Source organism: Rhinolophus hipposideros (genome assembly GCF_964194185.1).
Source record: "Rhinolophus hipposideros genome assembly, chromosome: 6".
Lineage (NCBI taxonomy): Eukaryota > Metazoa > Chordata > Mammalia > Chiroptera > Rhinolophidae > Rhinolophus > Rhinolophus hipposideros.
This window is the reverse complement of record NC_138052.1, coordinates 45,184,188-45,206,533: the sequence shown is the minus strand read 5'-3', so window position 1 is coordinate 45,206,533 and position 22,346 is coordinate 45,184,188. Positions and strand designations below refer to the sequence as shown.

At 40.1% G+C, this 22,346-nt stretch overlaps 1 protein-coding gene across 5 annotated transcripts in view; it reads right to left on the bottom strand.

Annotated features, from left to right (window-relative positions):
- B3GALT1 (beta-1,3-galactosyltransferase 1) overlaps positions 1-22,346 on the bottom strand; it is a 531,946-nt gene that overhangs the window by 19,834 nt on the left and 489,766 nt on the right. For all 5 annotated transcript variants that reach the window (XM_081052858.1, XM_081052855.1, XM_081052854.1 and 2 more), the window contains one exon: positions 21,262-21,388. The gene's annotated coding sequence lies outside the window, so the exon portion shown is untranslated. The remainder of the gene's footprint in view (positions 1-21,261; positions 21,389-22,346) is intronic.

The window sequence follows — 22,346 nt, the reverse complement described above, 5'->3', positions numbered from 1 at the left end:
TAGTTGATATCCAATTTCAAAGCCTTGTGATCAGAGAATATGCTTGGTATGATTTCAATCTTCTTAAATTTGCTGAGGCTTATTTTATGTCCCAATATATGGTCTATCCTTGAGAGTGTTCCGTGTACACTAGAAAAGAATGTATATAGTCTGATGTTTTAGGATGAAGTGCTCTGTATGTGTCAATTATGTCCATTTCATCTAATGTGATTATGTCCATCTTTAGCACTATGCCTAAGCATAAGGGCACAGTGCAAGAAATACTTTGGTTGATGAAAAATAATTGCTGAATAAATGTTTTCCAGATAGCCATAAACAGAAATTTGTCATTCAGTAGTAGCCTCAACAAGAACCCTTTGCTAAGATATCATAGAGAAGTGGACCGTATTCTAGAGCAAGTATTTATGTAATGTGCTGGAAAAATACACTGAAAGGTGATTCGTAGTTTGAGTGTATGATATCTTCTTCCATGCCTGGTCTTTTTCACTACGACATTCAAAGTAAATTTTGCCTTGTGATTTAATTCTTGAACTCATGACATTGTTATAATGTTTCTAGATTAATAAATTTGCTGGATGAAAGATACCTTTTCTTTGGAAGACAATAAACACATACACATACAAACACACACTCAGAACTAATAAGAGAGAAATTCAGGAAACATAATGTAGAATATGAACCTTTACTGGAGTGAATATTTTTCAAATTTTTTCACAAGTTGTCAACTGTCAAATGCTTGAATTATTCTTCCCTGAATGTCTCTCTGAACTGATTTTTTATAAATCCTCTGGCTTGCTGTTGTGGTGGGTCATTTGTGATTCCATCCATCTTGTCCAGTTACAGCAGTAACATGTGTAAATTGGATCTCCAAGGAGTGATGAAGTGATGTAAATAGTGCTTTTCACCTGTGTTACCATAGCCACGGTAGCTATTTGCAGTAGCCACTGTGCTGTGTTCTTCTATAAAATCTCCTAACAAGGTGCTCCACCTCATGTCACATCCGAGCTACTGAGAAGAGTATACATATTGAAGAGTTTGGAGCCAATTCAACTTCACTGCCAAAATTGTCCTTCCAGGAAATTATTTTCAGAGCTAATTTAGGTTGGTTTTAATAGGCTTGGAAATTCTTTACAGAGAATATGCTGCCAGATTTAAGAACATAATTTGCATTTTGGGGTAATAGGAATGGGAGGAAGAATAATGCTCTAATAACTGGAAAATTTTCAAGGCATGAAGCATAACAGCAATAATGGGTTCCAAGGGAACCCAGTATAGATGCTTCTGGGTCCCTGGGGAGCTCTAGGGCAGGTTGTCTGGGAAAATTGTCAGAAATCAGGATTATTATTGATCTTCCACTTGGGTCACAGAGTGAAGCAAATAAGTGAATGCCCAATACAAGTAATGTATTCATGTGATCTGAAAGAAGTTTTTCAAAGTGCTGCCTATAGCCATATCCTCATTATATATCCATGTCTTTATTACTCTGGGTCGAAAGATGTGAATGGGTTGAAACACTGGGTGAAACAAAATTCTTCAGATCTGTTTACTGCAAGACTGCTCAGAGTATTTAATATGACCCATTCCTTTAAAAAGCTCAAGACAGAGATACAACATGGCTTGCAGAATTTTGTTATTAATAGGAGCTTCTTGGGAACAATTTGGGATACCATGCCCTATTGGACAGTTAAAATGCTCCATTACTTCCCTTTTGGAATTATAAATAACTCTTACTGCTTTTTTGGTATTGTATTTTTTGTTTCTTAAAAAGTGATCTAGGCAGACCAGTCACCGCCTTTTTGGTTATTTGGTGGGGTAAACATAATGCTATTAGAATATCTATCTACACAAAAATTCATGTAAGTCTGATATCTTATAACTCTTGATTTTCTTAACTTCTCTTTTTCTAACGGGATTTCAAGAATTTATTGCTTTTGAGAAAGCTTTTGTTTTAGTATTACAATGCATGCTTAAGACAAAATTTAGAGGATCAACATAAGCAAAAAGAAAATAAAAATCACCCATAATCCTATCAAACAGATATAAGCACTGTTGACAAGTAGAAGTAGCCCTTTTCTCTATTTGCAATTTATATATTTTAATGTGTATATATAGGCTCATATTGTACGGACATTTTCATGTACTTTTTTTGCACTTAGCAAGCATCATCAACACCTTTGTCTGTTATTCCCTACTCTCCTGCTACTTTGTTTTCAGTGACTGCCGTATTTCACTTATGGAATCATCCCTTCACGGTTGAATATTTAGCCTTACAGGCTTCCTATTCTTCCCAAATTTACTCTGTTAGCATTCTCAGAGTCCAGTGGTGTGAATATTAGAACCACTGTTCTTCGTCCAATCAAGTCTTGTCTTAGAAATTTCACATGTCTCAAGAGCGGTGTCAGAAAACAACGGTCTGCTGCCTGCAGTCCCTGAAATCATACTCATGGTACTGCTAACAGTCATAACTTGCCAACCTGGCTCATCAACCTGTAACTATAACTTATTCCCGGGCCACTAATATGTCAGAGGAACAATATGAGCAATCAAAATCTGCCATTGATGGGTCAAATCCACAGAATAGGACTAAGTCAAACCTTCTGTCACTGGTGATGAAAATAATATGGGATCTGGGGGCCTTTAAGATGGCAGCATGAGACAGTTCCCTGTTTTGTTTGAAGTCCTTTTTTCAAAAAAGACTATCTCAGAGCTTGTGCTTGAATGCCCATCTCACTTACACCGTAGATAGTACCTTCAGCACCACAGGGGCAGCTAGTCAGAGGCTGAAATCAGCACATCCTGGTAGCCTGTTTGATGAGCCAACTCCAGTACTGATTTGAGCTGACTGCCAAGTACCGAGGAACCCTATCTGGAGATTCACCCCAGAAGTTCTGGGCATCTGTGCAGGTGTGACGTGAGGGAGCCTGGTGGGCTGGATTTCCCTGGTCTGAATGGAGCTCTCCTCCAGTCATGCTGTCTTATGAGGATAAGATATTAATGTTTTTTTATCCCACTGTCCCTAACTGTGATGCACCTTGAAGTAATACTTCAAATAAAGGAAGTCAAACTGGACTAGAAATACCTTGACTATCTCGATGAGTCAAATATTTATGAAAACTTGTTGTTACAAACTTTTATTTTTGAGTCCCAGAGTTTGGATTTTGTCAAGTAATCCTGAAAAGGCTTTGTTAAAGTACTTGTACCAGGAGACAGTATTGTGAGGTGTTAAAACTACAGATCATGTAGTCAGGCAACTTGAGTTCAAATTCTGTCATCTGCTAGCTGTACCACTGATCGGCAATCACTTTCTCAGCTGGAAGACAGGAAACGTGTGTCTACTTCAGATGCATGAAAAGAACAGGAAAGAAATATCAGGAAAGCAGTCTTGGCACATGGTAGGGCTTAATAAGTACTATCATTATTAATTTTAATATTTAAGGAAAATTATAACAACATTTAAATATTTTAATACAATGTATTATCAATAATGTTATTACTATCGCTACTATGTGCAGGCACTGTGTTAGTTCCTGGGGTAGAATGGTGAATAACATGCTGTCTTTAAAGGAGATGAAGTTTAGTGAGTAGCCACCTGCAGTTTAACTAGATACAGTGTTGTAAGCAATGAAATACAGGACATAAAAGTGTGTATGAAATGTTGTGAAGATTGATTGCTCAGTGTAGACTGATGTAGGGAACACTTGCTGGAGTTACATGGCATAGGCAGTAGAGTTTTACTTGTCCCAGCATCAGCCTGGGTTACTAAAATGTGGTTGCTGCTTCCTTCTAGAGCTTTCAACTCCCCCTTAAATTGAAAGCACTGGAGAGACCTCAAGTGTTTTTGTTTTGTTTCGACCATTTGCTTTTATTGTCTTAAAGAAGATGTACTAAAACAAGTCCCTATTATTCTCTGGACAAAGTAGCTATTGTAATACTATGTATCTTTATATAGTCTAGTTCAGGGAATAAATTTTAATTCATTTGGATTTGTTTTTTCCCCCAGTTTAACATTTAACACCAAACCACATTCTATTCAATAGTTTTAAAAAAGTAATAGTTTCTGGTGTTTAATTAAGCAAAAACAAGGAAAAAAAAGGAATTATATTTTAAAGGAAACACATTCTGGTAATGGTAGGGAAAGTTACTTAACTATATTAGCCTTTCATCCTTATTTCCCACAGTTTACATATTTTCCCTTCTCCCTGAGATATTCTCTTAGCAATAAATACAGAATCTCAAAATTTGTACTCACTGTAAACATATGGATTTCTTGCATCTGTCTGGGGCATTTTACTTGCCTAATTAGTAATGTGGCTTCAGTGGCTACTGGCTAAAAAACAGCCTTGTCTTTTTCACCCCATTAGGAAAAGGGGGAGCCTGAAGGGGACCTTTGGTGCTCATTAGATGGCTGATATGTTTCATTTGTACATTTTGCAGAAGGTGCTCAGGCAAGTATGGCAAAGCCTCTATGGCCAGGTTTGCTAATTGGAGAATGTGAAAGTGTATTCATATCATCTCAGTGTGTCTGGGGAATTTGCCAAATTGGAGATTTAATTCCATTGTCTTTCTTTTCCTAAAGGCATAGAACGGCACTATCTCAAATATTTGGCCTCCATTCAGATGGCGTGGCTCGCAATGTTCAAATGTTATATGTGAATGAACCACAAAAGTCAACTTTTTGTCTTAAGGGTGAAAACCTTGACTTGATCCATACTGTTTTGTAACAATGGATGGAGGAGATTGCTCTGGAGTAGCTTTTTTAAAAAAAAGTTGTTCAAGTTGGTTCGGAGTATCATATAGGTTTGTTTATCAAGTTTTCATTCTTAGTGAAATGAATGGCAGCATGTAAAGCAGTGACAGAGTTTCTTAGCTGGCATGAATAGGATTTCAATATGTTTATTAGCATGATTAGTTTAGAAACTTCATTACTACAGTTTATAGAGAGAAAGTCTCTAGAGAGATTAATCATGTGTAACCAAAGTAGAAGATCCAGGGGAATCTAAAGCTAGAACTTGGGTCTTTGATTCTACTAAGAGGCTTGTTATCTTCTGAAAAAGAGACCACGCTGCCTTTCAAGGATAGACAAGCCAGTCTGAGTAAACTGGTCGTTCTTCATCTTCCCACATTATGCCCTTCCAGAGGATGTACACTAAGAAGATCATTATTCAGACAGGGCTGACTTTTTATAAAGAAAAATCTAACCTCCATTTGGATGTCATCTATTTATTGACTTCAAGCTTAAATTTTCTATTGTGGGCACAAGTGTTCATACAGAAGCCAGTTACATGAAGTAGGTTTTCATGACACAAAATGGAGGCTCCTTTTAGTCTGAGTAGATGTAAAGGTCCTATGACTCACAAAACCGTCACTGCCCTGACCTGATTCTCTTTATTTTTGAATTCTAATCTATGTCAGAATCTTTTTGGAATGGAGACCCTATTTTATGCAGGAAAGTTGTCTTTTTAGATAGTAATCTACGATAGAGTTTGATTCTTCACTGGTATACAAGCCCAAGATTGATCTTGTTTTTGTAAAAAACTCTGATTTTATCCTCACAATCGAAATTTCAATGTGGAAAGTGATCTTAAGAGATGATTGAAGACAATCATCTACTCCAGAGTTAAATCACAACATCTTAGATATGGGTGTATTTTAGGAACTACAAGAAGAGAGTCTCCAGAATGTCCCCGGGGGAATTTGTACTAGGATCTAATCATGTTCCCTTAAAGATGTCATTTTTCATGGATAGACTAGCTCTATTCCTATCATTTCAGCACACATCTTCCAGTTTACCTTGGGACTTGGAGGGAGTGAAATCGATTCCCTTTTATAGTACTTCTGTGAGCACAGATCAGTAAGTTTTAGCTTTCCTTTCCCCAGATGAAGACATGCCCATTTCCATGGTGGCAGAGAAGATGAGTTTACACCAGACAGTTGTTCCAATGTTGCCCAGTCTCACTTTTCAATGAGTGAATCAGGAAATAGCTTCCTTTGGGAAATGGTTTCCATTTGACTCATTAGCATGGAACGTCTTCAGGATCTTTCTGAATTTCACGTAAGGAATTGAATTTCTTTGAGATCCTCACAGTAAAATCTGCAACAGTCATTGGTGCCTCTACTTTTGTATCTGTTAAGTTTACTTCCTAGTCTGGGACTTTTGAGCTCACCCCCTCTGCAAGGAGACATGGCCATCTGCCATATAGCTTAATCTCTGAGCCATGGGCTTGGAGGAAGTATATTTCAAGGACAAGAAGCCAAGGAAGCAAAGAGGGACAGTTTATTTTCACTTTTCACTGACAACAGTGGGAGGGAATCTAAGTTCTGGCAGGAGACTGCATTAGGTGCCAAGCTGCCACTGTCATTTGCATAATGTGTAATCTAAAGTGTTGATTCATCTCTGAAAGATGGGCACGTTTAATGAGGGGAGGTGAAATTATGCCTCGCTCCTCTGCCTGCCCCTGAAGAATGCAAGCACATTCCTTCTCTCCATCAACTCCACAGAGGCAGGGAACTTTCTGCCCCCCTGAACTTGCTTCTTGTCTCCACCTAGCAAACTGACTAATGGTGCTGGCTCTTCCCCTGTTGCTATCTCTGATGTTGTTGAGTGTAGCTGCTCCTCTCCCAAAGGACAGGAACTGATGGAAATGTGACTAGCTGATTTGGGGTACATTTTGTTTCACTTTATTTTTTAAAAAGTGCATCTCACCCCTAAATAGGACTTGCCTTTTGAAGACTGTGGAGGAACATGTATGTTCAGAAAGTGATGTGCTGTAAAAACAATTTGATGCTAACGTAATTGCAGACTCACTCATTTTAATAGGCTGTTTGTTGAAGGTGGGTGTTTTGGCATAGAATTTTGGTTTTAGAGGCTGGATATATATCTGTTTGCATATTTGTGCAGCATCAAATAGATGTCTTTGTTTTAACAAATGCGTCCTCTAATTTTAATAAAATTCCTAACATTAAATAGTCAGTGAAACGCATATTTTTAAAAATACAGTGATCAGAAGGGAGACTCCCACAGCTTTGACTTTTGTGACATTGTTTAACCTTGGTCCCCATTCCCATCTGTAATGGTGTTTAGTACATTCTCTGGGAGGACCAAAGGGGGGAGGTTTCTATTTCCCTTCTACCATAAACACTTTCTAAACATTTATATAAACATCACAAACATTTTATAAACATTTTCTCTAATCCTCAAATAATCATCCTTCTCTTTAGCAATGAAGCAACTGAGGCCCAGAGTATTAAGAAATGTTTCCAGTTCCTTTTCATTGAACCACATGAAAATGCCATTTTTATGTAGCTTAAAAATGGTTGAACATCAGCAGCTTTGTCGGCTCAATCCAACAGCCATTCAGGAGAGCTAGGAACCAAACTCTAGCCAGCCAGGATCAAAGTTAGCCTTCCTTCCACTAACCCATGCTGCTGCCTTCTATGTTTATATTCTTGTGCTGCTCCAATTATCTAGCCATGTATGCATTATATACTCAACATAATATGTGGTTAAAAAATATTTATTGACTGGCTTTTGAAAAATGGATTTAGAGAAAGAACCATAGAACTATGTTTTGTAACCATTTAGCAAAGTATTAGGCATCTCAGTTTTTACTGCTGTAAATGTGGGTGGTAGTAAAGTACTATTAGATACTATCTTTTGAATCATTAATTCCTCTATTTTCTACATATGGCACAGTTTCCCAGCATCCAAATAGCTATCATTAATGATGGGCTCTTTTTGGGACAAGTGAAATCCTACATCTCTGATCTCCCTTCTTCCTTTGTTTTCTCCTGCCAGTGTGGGTTAGCAATTTCACAGGTTTTATGAAGTGACCAAGAAAGCACTTAGATAATCCACCTTCAAAATATCCCTCCCCTTTCTTTCTTGGTTAACATCCACACTTTTATTTCTTCCTACTCTGGAGATAATACTCTAATTTTTTGGGCCACGGGTGTTTAGCTCAAGTCCTTATATTGACCATTTTAAGAACGTACCCACACATTTTGGAAGAACCCAGGTGTTTTTCAGATTTAGTATGTCCAAAAGATATGAATTTTGAGAGCAAATCAATGACTGCATAATTTATAGTGTAATTACATAGTAATTACTCCATTTGCCTGTGAACATTGAATCCTCTCCATGGGTTTTAAACAGATGTCACAGCAGATACACCTCATTTAAGGGAGAATTTCTATTAACTATAGCAGTAGTTGGGCTTATTATCTTCAGTGGTGCTGGAGTAAATTGAGAAGAGAGGGTAATGTAGAAAACTATCAGGAAGTATGACTCAGATAGGAAGGGACAGATGTCAAACATGGAAAAGTTCCTATGAGGAAGTGTATCAAATATAGTGTCAGCATGTCAAAGGGTTGACGAATCCTTGGCTTTGGGGTTATGTGACAGTTGTCAGTATAACTGAATTTTGTAGAGATAAGTGTACAAACTTATTTCTACCTACATTATCTCACTTGATTATCATTGGAATCCAGGACGTAGGTTTGCATGTCCTGAGGTTCAGAGGTCACCCAGTGTGGGGACAGAGCCCCAGAGATCAGTTTCCAGGCTCTCGGCCTCACGTGGAAAGGTGCTGGCTCGGGTAGTAGATGGCTGTCAGCTGTGGCTACTTGGCCGTCAGCTGTAAACCTTGAGCCATTGGCCACTAATATAACTGCCGCGGCTGCGCTGGGGAGTGGAGTTGAGAGGGAGTCGAGGAGAGTCGGTAGGTTGGCAGAAAAGAGACAGCAGTTTGCACGTCGTGTGAATCCAGCCTCCAGTGAGACTATAGTGATATGACTCCCCTACCTATGGCTCCGTGGGTGTTCCTTATTGGCCTACCCACTTCCTGTGTTCTTATGTAGGGACCGGGAGCTGAGACCCCGCAGGCCTCCCTGCGTGAAAACCAGGTTCTCCTGGGTGTCACTAGGGGGTGTATGGTAGAGCCCAAACCAGAGCGCAGGCTGCCTGGCTCCCCAGTTCACACCACGCTGCTTCTTCAAACAGTCAGTTCAGTCAACAAATCAATTAGACTGTGTGTGTTTTAAAACAAATTGATTGACCTTTTGATTTGTTAGTTTAAAATCAAAGTGATTGAATCAGTTGTTTGTGAAAACACAGGTTAAGAAGTGCTTGTTTATTTTTACATCAAACTCTTGGTTTTGTTGTTATATATTTTCAAAAAGCAACAAATCTATTCTTTGTGCAACATGGGAGATTGCCAGACACGCACCAGTTTTTAAACTAAATTCGTACACAGCCAGGATAATCATCATTGGTAACATCTTCAAACATGTAGAACAATGTGCTCATATTGAAATTGATGGTTTAAAATTATGAGCAAGTATGAAATAAAAGAATTTACAACCTCCTCAGTTGGAATCTTGATAGCATTTTGCTGACTGCTGGGAAAAACTTGCATATGTCCTTGATTTTCCTTTCTGCTATCATCATTGTCATGCGGGGTGGCATGGGGGTTTTTAGTCCCGCTCCCCACATAAAAACGCAGGATATGCTGAGGCCAAAAAGGAACACCCACAGAGCCATAGACTGGGAAGTCATACCACTATAGTCTGAGTGGTGGCTGGGTTGGAGACACAGGAGGCGGGAGCCAATCTGCAACCCGCCGTCCACTTGTCTCTGCTAACTGCAATCCGCTCTTGCAGGCTCAGCCAACCATCTTCTTGCTAGGCCCCATTTTTTGCTAGCGTAGCCACAGCGGTTATATTAGTGGCCAATGGCTCACTGGTTACAGCTGATGGCCAACTAGCCACAGCTGATGGCTATCCAATCACAGTTGATGGCCATTTACTACCTGAGCCAGCACCTTTCCACGTGAGGCCGAAAGCCTGGAAACTGCACTCCTGGCTCTGTCCCCACAATCATCATCATCATTATGACTATTATTACTATTATTATTTTTAGCATGAAATGATCCCTACTCTACCCCATTCCAGCTCCATGTCTCTCCTCATTCAAATCTGGACAATAGCATGTTTGCCCAACAGCCTGCTGACCCCTGCTCCCAAGGTCTGTGAAAAAGACCTGGCCTTAGTAAGGCTTGTCATTCCAAAGGCTGCTCAAGTGGCAAGGGCTTGAGAGAATTCACTTTTGCTTAGTCCTCGAAGGCATTTCCCTGGTGGCAATTGGTGAGGACAAGAGAAAGAGAAAAGATCTGGCTGTCCGTCAATAGGACTGGACTCCCACACAAATGTCAGAGCTTGGCTCGGAAAAGTGGCTTTTTCTCTTTCTGTGTGGCTCTCCTTCTTTGTGAAAAAATCAGCAGTGTTCTCTAGATTTCTTTCTCTTTTCTCCCTAAAGACTGTGGTAGTTGGTCGCCCCTTCTTCTCTTCCATTCTCTCAACTGAAAGAGCCGGCTGTCCCACCGTGTTACCTCCTTGCTCACTTCTCACCCCACTCGCATTTCTCCTTTATCCTATTTGGGATTTGTATTCCTCTTTGGAACATTTATCCTCCTACGCTTCTCTTTCTAATATTTTCTGTTCTATTCTCTCACCTTCCTCCTGTGGCTGAGGACTGTTCTCCTAGACTGTCTCATCAGGATCCATTAGTCAGGTAGCCTCACGCCCGTGGAGAAGAAAACCAACAAAGGAGGAAGAAAGGCATCAAATGAGACTTGCAAAGAATGGGAGAAGGGGAAATTAGAGGCCCCTGGAGCCTAAAAATAAAACTAATACGTGGGACAACACTTGGCTTTTCTGTTCTGTTCCAAATTTACATATAACAGTTTGTATATCTATTATATTATACTAGGAATATATTAACATAATAAATTAATTAATATGTTAGAAATAATTAACAATAATAATTAATATATCAGAAATAACTTTTGTAAAATGTCTGACATAGTATGTGGAACATAATAGACACTCAAAAAAAGATGGTTATTACCTTATTGCTTTTTAAGACCCAAAGTGATTCAAATAAATATAGGAGAATTGGGTTCAAACCATGGAGTAATATCTAATTTTGATAGAGGCAGCACTGTTTTCTTGGTTCTCTATGTTATAGCATACAGATTGTGGCAGTCAGTTGTGAGGATTGTCAGGAAATGTATAACAATAGTCACCAAGCACTGACATTTGTGTATGATGATTTTGGAAAAAGGAGAGTGTAAATGTAAAGACCTGGACTCCAGTCCTACACTTGTATTAGTCTTGGAAATGTTCTGTAACCTCCGGGCTCTTTTTCCCTAATCTGCATAACGGAGATACTAGAGAACCAACCGCACAGGGTTGTTCCTAGCTCCAATAGGATCACATATGCAAAGCAGATGGCAGAGCTTAGCACATAGTAATCACTCAATAAAGGCTGTCCACTATTGGGTTACAATTTTAATTAGAGCAGACTCATGTTTATCTTTGTAAAAACATTGATTTTACTCCCTTGCCTTCTGATTTTCTTTTCTTGAGAGACAAAGAAAGGGGCTTGAGTTAGCTAACCCTTTTGGAATCTGTGACCCATGAGAAATTCATTTCTTATGTGGAGTAAGGCAGGAAAGATATCAGGCACCATGATGGTAGGTTACTCATCAACTCTATGACACCTACCTATCATATTTCTGGTCATTTCAAATGCCCATAGAACATTTTCCCACAGAGTGGTGTTCAGTAATTCTAAGGCAGTTCACCATATGCTAGATTTATTTCACTAGGATCCGAGGGATAATTTGTGCTACTAGGAAAGATATGTGAAGCCATTTGTGGGATGGCAGGTAGACTTTACTGGTGAAGGAGGATTTGTTGACCATTTCTTATTATAGGGCATTTTTCGAATCCCAGAACTATGTGGTTTATGCTAATTCTTTTGACCAGTATCTATAGCGCATCCACTACTTTCTGGCTCTGGGCTGGGTGCCAGGGAGTCAAAGGTACAGTGGACATGCCACAGCCTGGTGAGAAAGCTTAGGGGCTTGCCCACAGCTGAATAAATATTTGTTGAGGCAACTTGAAAATAAGCCCTTCCTTAATCATAAATGCTGTTAGAGAGCTAAAAACAAAGTACCCCAGGTGGGCAGGTGAGAGACCAGCTTCTCTGGCTTGTGACAGGTTTGCTGCCTGGAGAAGTCCTTACTGTGCTTAAACATCCCTCTCTGCTGTCTGTCCAGGGCTCAATGAAATCTGCGGAGAATACCTGGCACAAAGTCCCAGGACAGGGCTCTGTGCAGTGGCCAATCCAAAACCCAACTCCTGCCCTTGGGGACTTCTCTCTTCTTTTTCTTCTTTTAAGCTAGGAATTGTATGACATTCTGGTTTCCACTCCAGCCTGTTTAGTGGCTGAGGCACAGCTGGGGAAAGACTTCGGTTGTAGAGCATGCTGGGCCATAAACAAACAGAATCAGTAAAGCAAACTCCTGGGCAGCAGCCATACAATGAAAGGGAACCACTGTGTCCATGGCCAGAGAAAGGTTGGGTAAGCGTTATTTGCAGAGAACGTGCCTGGCTCCTGGCTCCTCAGCCCTCTGCTGCCCATGGTGGGAGCTGCTTGGCTTCATCTTGCTCATTCAGTCTCGCCCGGGTGCCAGTTAAGGCCAACCCAGGTCCCTAACAGGAGAACTGAGGGGACCTGTGGCCAGTAACAGAGTGGCTTGGAATCGCCTCAGATTCCCAACTGACTGTTTGCCCAACCCTTAGGAGCAGAACCAAGTATATTTTGTTTTGTTTTTTCCTTTGTGTCTAACTGGACCATCCTATATCCTGCTTACTGTAATGGGCACCTGTCTTGTTCTTGTTCTGGAGCCTCATTTTCTTAATTGTCAGGTGAACATGTAAACACCTAGTTGCAGGGCTGTTTTTAGCAACAAATGAGATGACCTGTGAAGCACCTGTCGCAGGGAAGGTGCACAATTTGTGTTGGTGTCTGAGTTCTGGCCTTTGTATGTTTTGTCACCTCTGCATTCTTGAGGCCTGGAGTTACTCCTCTGACATGAAGCCCGGTTGTTTTGGTGTAGAGGACACTTGGCAGACCACAGTGTAAAACTATGCACTTTATTGATCAATTCATGTGTGCTACCTGCATACCTTCTTTGAACCTCATTCCCTTACCTTCTCCCTACTCCTGACAGGGTGTCTCCTAATTAATTTCCTTTGAGGGTTTGGGACTTAGAGATCTCTGTAGGGGCACAGAGAGGCAATAGGCTCCTGAGCTAGAGTGTAGGGGCTTGAGTCTACACCAATATCTCCTGTCTCTCCTCTTCCTCAGCTGTGGCCCAGCTGCTTGGGGAGTTACTCTGGAAGAGATCCCTCAGAGGCCAAAGGACACTGGCTCCTGACCCTCTTGTCAGTTTTTTTCCTGGGGACTCTGGAAACCCGAGGGGAAACCTTTCCAGGTGCTGGTTTTCAGGCAGGAGAGGAGCATCTGTGAGCCCTGTAGGGCAGAGTGGTAGAGTATCAAGTGATAACCCATTCCCAGCTATGTGACCAAGGCCACTTGAGGAATGTAGGAACCAAATGCAGATGGGGCTTACTACTTTGCTCAGCTGAAGAATGTCAAGAAACGTCCAAGTGGCAGAAAATTGCATGGCCCCAATTTCCATCTAAATAAAAATAAATGATGCCTAAATTAATGCCTGAGTTTTGCAGGACTGAAAGAGAAAAAAAATCAGACAGAAAACGTTTCAAAATTAGCTCTGAATTCGTCATGGTCCAAGATCTTGATCAGTGTCTCATTTAAAAAATAAGTAAAATAACATATCAACCTCTCAGTGGATACTGAATTACAAGCTGGCTAGTTCATCAAACACCTTAACAAATTCTAAAGAAATTAGGGAGTGAATCCAAGTGCTACTGCACAGAGCCCCCTACCCAAGCCCAGAGCAAAGATGGAGAAGCCAATGCACAATGTCAAATTCTCCAATTGCTACCAGGGCTGGAGCGAAGGGTGGTGAACTTTCTGAACAACTGCCCTGGGCAGAGAAAAAGGGTGGATCCCTTTACAGAAGTGAAAATGAAAGGGATATGCTAAGGGAGACAATTATTCACGGTGTACTCTGAATATTATAACATGGGATTAGTAAGAGGACTTTCTTCCATTGACAGCGTATTTCTAAACAAATTACTTTGGCCCATAGTAGGGAAAATCATAAAAACAAAACCGTAAAATTAATGCTTATTTAAAACAGAGACAAAAGATATGGAAAAATATTTCAAGGGGCCCCAGGATTGAGTGGCTGTGAGGCATGGAAGTGAGTGGTCACTAGGGGAAACCCAGGGATGGGTAACCGGAGGGTCCCTGCTGCCCTCTGGCTTTCCTTAGCACATTCCTTGTTCATGCCTCCTCTTTCCTTCCCATCTTCCTGTCTCTCCCAACTGCTTCTTAGCTACTAGCAGCCTCCTTGGTCCTGCATTCTATTTCAACCTGATGAGGGTCTTCTTCAATTAGAACTGAATCGTTTATCTGAAAAGGAATTCACACAAGCAGTGAAGGCTGAAACTGGTAGTCTATTAGGTAACATTTTTATTTCACCAGGGAGTGCTTTAAGGCCTTATCAGAAAAGAGGGAAAGAGCCTTTTGTTTCACAAGTGTCACAAACTGTTCACATGGCATGTATCTTTGAATGGAGGAAGAGGATGGGTAAGTTTCAGAATTCCCGAAATCACTGCAGGTAAACAGCTGTCTGCTTCCTGTATAGCTCAGGTCTCATCTGCAATGAGCTTGGGGACTTCTGTTGTCTTTGCCTTCCTGGTCACGGCTGTCTGCTTGTGATACTTTCAGTACACTGTAACTCCATGACAAAAAAGACTGTCTGTCTTACAAATAAGGGAGAACATTTATGTGCGCGTACTATGTTCAGTTAGTTTTCTAAGCCCTTTACGATTATTAACTAATTTCGTTGTACAACCTTCAAAGATAGGTGATTCTATGACCATTATAAAGACTAGGCATGGAGTCATTGAACAGTCTGCCTAAAGTCACAGAGAGGACAATGAAATGGCAAGTTAGGATTCAAACCCAAGCTGTCTGACTCCCAGGCTCACACTGTAAACCATGATATAGATTGTATTCCCAGCACCTAGTACAGTGCCTGGAAAACAGTCATTGTTTCTGATTTTCCTTTTATGTCTTTCTGATGGTTACTTTTATGGGTCAATATGGCTGGGCCAGAGTGCCCAAATATTTGGTCAAACATTATTCTGGATGTTTCTGTGAGGATCTGTTTAGATGAGATTTACATTTAAATAAGTGGACTTGGAGTAAAGCACTTTGCTATCCATAATGAGCGTGGGTCTCATCCAAATAGATTAAGTCCTGAATAGAACAAAAGACTGATCTTCCCTGAGCAAGAGTGAATTCTCCAGCAAACTGCCTTTGGACTCCAGCTGCAATTCCTCAGTTTCCAGCCTGCCAGCCTCCCCTATCAGCTTTGGGACTTGCCAGGCCTCCACAACTGTGTGAGCCATTTCTTAAAATAAGACTCTTCTTATATATATATCCCACTGGTCCTGTTTGTCTTGAGAACCATGACTACTAGTCTCCTTTGCTAACATGTTCCTCAAGGTTTGGACCTAGGCCTTTTTTTTCTCTCAAAGTTTTGCTTGTTTTATAAGTAATTTTTTCCTGTCCATGGCCTCAATTATTATCTATATGCCAATGACTTCCAACTCAAATGTATCTATGGAGCTCCAGACCTATATATCCAACCATGTACTTAGCACGCATTCTTGGGTATCTGTGGGGCACCTGACTGTAGCATGTACAAAGTGAATTCATGATCCTGCAACTCTGAGTCTCTTTCAGGGTTCTCTATCTTTGTAAAATGGACCTGTATCTATCAGAAAGACCAGGAACCATTCTTAACGGTTCTCTCTCCCTTACCTCCCTACTGAATCCATCACTATGTCCTGCCAATGTCACTTCAGGAATTTCTCGTACCTTTTGACTTCTCTCTATCTCCACTACCACCGCCTTACTCAACCTTTGGGTATTTCTTATCTTGACTCCTATGGTAACTTTTCAAATGGAGCTAGCTAGCTAGCTGCCCATTCTGTTTCTCCTTTAATCGTTTTTCTTCACACACTCCAGTCACAGTAATCTTTTCTAAAAACTAAAGCTGATTATGTCATTCAGCGTCACTACCTGTTGGAAACCATTCTGTGACTTTCTATTGTGCTCGAGAAGAAGGCTGAATTCTTCACATGACCACATGGTGGTTCCCAAGGCCCTGCAGGGTATCATCCCACAGCAATTTCCTCCTTCCTCTCCACACTCCATCTAACCTCACTTTTTACTCAGTTTCTTGAAAATCCTTCCTCATATCACTGACTTTTTGTACAGACTGTTTTCATTTTTTAAAAATGTACAGAATTATTCCCAACCTCTTAACTCTCCTATCAAGAGTCACTTCGAGGGGAAAACTGTTGTGTTCCACACTCCCCTCCCTCAGTCTAGTCAGATTCCTTTGTTATACAGCCTCATAGTATTTATCTCAATTAATATGAATCATAATAGCTAAGATTTATTGGTGCTTATCGAGTTCAAGTATCAAGCACAATGCTAAATATTTTGCATCCATTACATTGAAATATTATCTAACTAAAATTGCAATGAAATCTGAGAAGTTGGTAATATTATTATTATTATTCTCTTTTACAGAGAAGGAACCCGAGAACTTGGGTGGGAAGCTGAGTGCCTATTCGGTAGTATGATGACATGGTCAATAGGTGGCTCTCCTACTGGAATGTGTACTTGGAGTGAGCTGGGTCCGGGTCTGTTACTGATCAGCATTGTTAGAGGACCGCCTGGCACGCAGAATGTGTTCAGTACCTACTTGTTGATTGAATGATAAATTTTGAGTGAGTAATGAATCAGGACATGATTTAATATTAAAACTAACTGGGTAGCCCTTTTATTCTCTACTCTTAAATTAGTTGTCTGTGAGATTATTTACAAATTCTAGACAGTTGCTTGCAAATGAGAAAGTGGCATTCCCAATACTAGAGATGTTTTAGAGTACCTTCCACTCTTCATGTTGATGACCATCTGCTTCATTTCCAAATGAGGCAGCAATTTAGTTTAATTTTGCTCACAGCAAAGGATGTTTCTTTCTTTCTTTCTTTCTTTCTTTCTTTCTTTTTTTTGTACCAGTTCTTTGGAGGCTTCTAAAACAGAGGGAATCACACACACACAGACACACACTTAGAAACATGTGCATACTGTGCTGGGTGAGTCCACACTAGCAGCTGTAACAAATAATCCCTAACTTTTTCAGCTTAACAAAATAGTTGATTATTTCTTATTTGAGTAATAACCTAATGGGGGTGTTCCTGCGTGGCCAGACAGCTTTCTACCTCATGATCCAGGAACCCAGGCTTCCTCCGTGCCTGAGGGCCTCAGGGTTCTCTCACCCAGACAGCAGCAGAGGACAGCAAGCAGGGAGAAGGAACACCCACTTTCTAAAAATCCTGGCCCCCAAAAGAAGCAGGTCACTTCCACTCATATCCCATTGCTAGAATTTCATCATGTGTTCACAGCCAACTCTAAGGCAGGCAAGGAAATGCTGTCTAGTTATATGCTCAGGAAGAAAAAAGAGAAAACATATTTGAGTGAGTGAGTCACCAGCCATCTTGGTCCCACCCTCCCATCCCTATAATATAAAGCGGAGAGATGTTATAAGATTGGTTCAAAGTGCCCTGGAATATGGGAAGATGGAGCTGAATTTTAATAGTGGGCATCTAGAAAGGTCTTTGGAGGAGGGTATTTTTAGTGCCATCTTAAAGGATAGGTAAGTCCTTGATAGAGATCCTCTTGTTACTGAGACCAGTGAACGCTGAAGTCTGAAGTCAGGAGGAAGTAAGGGTGTGAGAAAAAAATGTATGCTTGTGCCTTGGCCTATGTGTACATATGGTTGTGTCAAGTTGAAATTATTTTAATAATCTCTTTTTCCTGGTTTTCCTGAATTCCTCCTAGAAGTCATTAAATAACAAACAGAATTACCCCTCCACCATGAGTATCTTAATCCCTAATGTGAAGATATGAAATAAGTAGAGGGTGTTCTGTGTAACAATTTTAATGTCATGGAAAACTTCTATTTTCAAGACTATGCTAATTTTACAGGAAAAGGCCAAACAAAGGGAAGGTATACAATTAGCAGAGCATAATTTAAAATCAGCCCTGTTTAGAGGCTCTTCTGAATCTAGATATGTAATATATCAAGAGTGATCTAGTATTTCTCTTTTAGAGGACAACTCTGGAGATTTTACAAATGTAGGGGTTGTCCATTTTGAATTTGACTGTGGTGCTGGTATAGGGAAACATACACTTGAGTCTAAGTGGGATCGAGGAAAGAGCAGGGTCTGTAGGGGTAGAAGACCTCTGTCCCTTCCTTGGTTTGCCGCTTATTGGCTGGGTGATCATAACCTCTCTGAAATGCTTCCTCCACTGTATGGGGATAGTAATACATATGAAAGCACTTAGCACTGAGCCTGTACTATATTAAAAACCCATTTTTAAATTTTAGATCCATTTCCCTTCTGTTCTCCCACTTTCTTTTTTTTAAAGCAGGACTTCATTCACCTCAATAAAAATCCTTAAGACTTTAAGAACTGTACAAGAATGACTGTAATATCAGATGGATGTACTTCCTCTAAGTCTACCAAACTTCAATAAAGGCAGTTATAATATCAGTGGCTCTATGTGAGCGATGTCAAGGATAAAGAAATACTTCAGCTGTCAAATCCAAGGAAGGCTGACTCAGCTCTTCATTTCTTCCAAAGAAGATAAACTGCATCTCATGCAATTTACTTTTTGCTAGGGGCTTTTTGTTTTGTTTTCAAACAAGATCTTCAGTGCAAAAGACAAATTCTCCTACGTGTACTTGAAAAGGGCCATGATGAATCCCATAAAAGTTTGGGCTTTTCTCTAGATTCTTTTACCAGAATAATACAAATTGACATGAAAAGCTGAGGGCTTAAACATTGTACAATATTACATATTATTCAATTGCAAAATGCAAAATTGCTGCTCATGCCACGCCTCAGCTCAGCTATGAATGGCCTATACACTGGAGTGCATCTCTGTATTGACTGAAAGGACAGAGGCCCTCAGCTCCTTGAGAAGGCATTAAGAGTGCATTATCATATCAGTAGCCCACATGCAAAGTTCTTGGTGAAAAAAAAGATGATAATCCAGAGGCAAGAGATAAAATATACGAGTTTGACTTGTGTAAACAAATCAAAGGCATTTAGAGTCAAGCTACTTAATCTATCTTAAAGCATTGACAGGAATATAAACATCAGAACAGCCTGGGAGCCCAAACAGGAATAAATTGAGAGAGTAGAAGCAAATAAAGATTATTTGCTACTTTTCCCTGATTTACTATGATCCAGCTGTATTGGCCTTCTTTCTGTTCTGTGAACTAGCCAAGCTCAAAGCCTCTTGTCTTAAAGCCTCCATAAATCATCCTTCTGCCTCTTCAGAGATGCCTCTTATAATAGTCACGATTGTCTCCGTTAAGCTGCATTAACAAATAGCTTCCATATCTCAGTGGCTTAAGATAATAAACGTTTGTTGTTTGCTCATGCTACATGCCTAGAGTGGGCTGGCTGAGGGGTTGTGGGTCTCTGTTCTTTGAAGTCACGCAAGTTCCAGGGTATGGGAGCAACCACATCTTGGACCACACCTCCAGTCAGAATGCCACAGGACAAGGGAGCTAGAGCAACAACAATGAAATGCTCCAGCATGAAAGTGACACCTGTTGTTTCTAAGCATAACTCTTTGGCCCGACCAAATCCCATGGCCCCTTAAACCCCAGGGAGACCAAGGCAATGCAACCCTATTGCATGCCTGGAAAAGGAAGGGAATAGGACAGCTCTCTTGACTCTCACACCTCCCCTGATCACCCTCTATAAAGCAGGTGCCTGAGCACCCTTTCGTATTTTTTCATAGTGCCTATCATACTGTGTAATTGCATTATTTATTTATTTTCTGTTTGGTTTTTGGTCAGTTTCCACTGTTGAACTAATGACCATTCTCAAAAATGGTCAATTTGCTTCATATGTTTAAACACGGAATATATCTGTCTTGAATTTGGAGACTCCTTACAGCAATGACCTCAGGTCTCTGAGTGTCAGTGCTTTCTGGCCGTCTGCTCACCACTCTCCATCACGCCTTATCGTCTCTCTCTACACAATGACAGAGGCTAAGGCCAAGACAAACTGGGCATTCCTTCACATGCTGTTAGGAAGCAAACTGGAAAACTAGTAACTAAAACCTCACAGAAATCTTCTAAGGTGGTGAAAACCAACATACTTAATGCAAATCACTGTACACTTTGTAATAAATGAAAAGAAGAAAGAAACTTGGTGAATTGGCATTTTGTTGAATTTACTTTTAGCAAATTAGCTTGCAGGGAAACAGCTCTGAGCTACCCTCTCGCTCTCCAGTAACAGATGTACTTCATTGTCAGACTGAGCCTGCTAATTAGAAGGTACTCTGAAATAACTGTCCTTTTTATGGGCAAGAAACTTTAGTTTAAAGAGATTAAGATGTTGGCACAAATCACAGAGCTGATGGTGGGAAAGATAAAGGTATGATTCAAGTCTCTCCTCACTAGTGTGTTGTTTCTTTTCCCCGAGTCACACAACAGGAAGCCTGCAATCATTTTCATAAACATAGCACACAATGTAGGGCAAAAAGTAAGTGTAGAAAAGAATATTCTGGGTATTTGGCTTGCTTTTTATCACTTTCAATAAAAACATTTTCATGGAAAAAAACATTTTCATGATTAATTGTTACACTTGACACTTCTTTATAACTATACCAACATTTTCTAGATGAAATACTATTATTTTCAAGGGAAATAAGAAATAATTGAAGTATAACTGCCTGTGGGACACGTTATTTCAGCAAAGAAGTTTCAAGAATCAATTAGCGATGGCCTTAGAGAAATGGATTTTTAAATAGGCATCATTTCAGGTCACCTAAGGCAGTTCTTTAGTTCCCTAATATTTCTTCTTAAAAGAGGCCACCATTAAAATAAGTCAAAGGTTTCATAGATACTTGTAAGTATGACTGTTTAAAAAAGGACTTTTTTTTTTAGCTGTCATGTTTTTTCTCCTGTATCATTCAGGAAAAGACATTTATGACAAGGGTATTTTACATACTATAGCAGGTAAACATTAATAAAAGCAAAAAAAAAAAAAAACCCTATTCTCTCTATTCATTAGTACTTACATGTTGATTTCCGATTTTATAGGACTGCTGTTATTTTTCCAGCGTGACAGGCCACATAACTAAACAGTATGTTCTCCTACCTGTTGGACCAAGCCTGCTGTTTTCTTCTGACTATAGGTGCAGGGCAAAAATCATGGTCTCAATCTGATGAGAAGACCTGGAGTCGCTCGTGCCAAGAACAGCTGCTGCTTAGCAAACTGCGGGATCCTGTATGGATAACAAGAAGAGAGAAAACTTTAGAGACAATGGAAATTCATCAGGCTCTGAGAAATGAAGATAGTTCTGTCATTTAAAAAAAAAAAGACATGTTTAGTCTTAAGTATAATACATAGAATGACATGTGGGTAAGCACTCAATGAAGGTTGAGCAAATGAAAAAGAGAATAAATAAATGAACAAATGAAGGTCAGAACTGGTCCTAGGATTGCAAACCTATACGCCTACAAGACCAGGCAAGTAGGGTAAAGGAGGAAACGGAGTGTGAGACAACAGGGAATAGCAGGGCTGTGGTGCACTAGTGAGTACGTGTCCCATCTGAAGGGGGCAGCACTGCTCAGGTCTAGCTGATGGTTTTCATTGATGCTATAGAGAAAAACAAGCCCGATAATGCCACAACTTCAGATTTTCAAGGGAAGGCAGAAATACAGATTTTAATGTGAAACCTCTTTATTTTTAGTGTTCAATTAAACAAAACAAAACTTAGTGAGGTTCAAACTAGACTAAAGCAAAAGCCTACCTGAGGGTCAGGATTAGCTTTTGGGTGGCCAGCTTTTACCTAAAATCTAGGATAACATCTTTAATTTCCAAATGATAAAAAAGGGTCCAGAGGGCTGAAGACAAAGACACTCAGCTAATTCATGGTAGAGCTGGGGTTTCTAGCCATGAGTATCTTCCCTTTCACTTAAGACTTTCACTTTCACTTATGACCACTCTGAGACTGGCCAACCCCGAGCTGCCTTCAGTTTATCTGATCCTTGGGTCTCAGCATTTATGGAGTGCCTACTATACACTAATTTACTTACATTTATTACCTGCAATCATCACCACAATCCTCTTTGTTTTATGTTATTGTCTTCACTTTAATGATGAGAAACTCATGAACTTGGGAGATCAAGTCTCTTGTCTAATGCCACCCTGGTATGTAGTGGATCCAGTGTTTGAATTTA